Below are 851 nucleotides of genomic sequence, written 5' to 3' on the forward strand. Positions count from 1 at the left end.
GAGGAGGAATATCGTGAAGATATACATGTTGAGATGCCAGCCGCATAACAATGCTAGAGTATGCCCACCCTTCTTTGGATGGTGCACGCCCTAGCATTGTGAGGCCTATTGTGCGGGCAAATCACTTCGAAATCAAGCCATCTATAATTCAGAACACAGTCCAATTTGGAGGATCTGTAGCAGATGACCCAAACACACACATCGCAGATTTTCTTGAGATTTGCGATACGTTTAAATTCAATGGAGTTTCTGATGATGCTGTTAGATTGCGTTTGTTTCCTTTCTCTTTGCGTGATAAAGCTAAATCGTGGTTGAATTGTTTGCCTGTAGGTTCAATCACCACATGGGAGGATATAGCGAAAGCATTTCTCATCAAATATTTTCCTCCATCTAAGACCATGAAGCTTCAGGCAAACATCACCACCTTTGCTCAATTCGAGCAGGAGTCGTTGTATGAGGCATTGGAGCGCTTCAAAGATCTCTTGCGTAGATGCCCGCATCACGAGTTGCCACTTGGGTTAGTTTTTCAAACCTTTTATTATGGTTTACTTACTCCTAATCGTACTATGATAGATGCTGCTGCATGTGGAAACCTATTGAGGAAGACTGCTGAAGAGGGATATGAGCTGTTGGAGGAGATGGCTGCTAGCAGCTATAATCCTCAATCTGAAAGAAACAATCAGCGGAGAAGTGCAGGAGTTCACCAGGTAACTGATCTTTCTGCTATCACTGCACAACTTGATGTTTTGAACAGGAAACTATATGGCTTGAACATGGGTGGCACAACTATGCGTCTTCAAGAGATATTCTGTGAAAAGTGTGGAGGTGAACATTTTGTGAAGGACTGTCAA

At 43.0% G+C, this 851-nt stretch overlaps 1 non-coding gene across 1 annotated transcript; it reads right to left on the reverse strand.

Annotated features, from left to right (window-relative positions):
- Positions 1-402: 402 nt before the first annotated feature.
- LOC140824901 (small nucleolar RNA R71) lies at positions 403-508 on the reverse strand. The gene has a single exon (XR_012116517.1). It is a non-coding gene; the product is annotated as a small nucleolar RNA R71 (small nucleolar RNA).
- Positions 509-851: the final 343 nt, after the last annotated feature.

The sequence above is a fragment of the Primulina eburnea genome, chromosome 2 (genome assembly GCF_022965805.1).
Source record: "Primulina eburnea isolate SZY01 chromosome 2, ASM2296580v1, whole genome shotgun sequence".
NCBI classification, from domain to species: domain Eukaryota; kingdom Viridiplantae; phylum Streptophyta; class Magnoliopsida; order Lamiales; family Gesneriaceae; genus Primulina; species Primulina eburnea.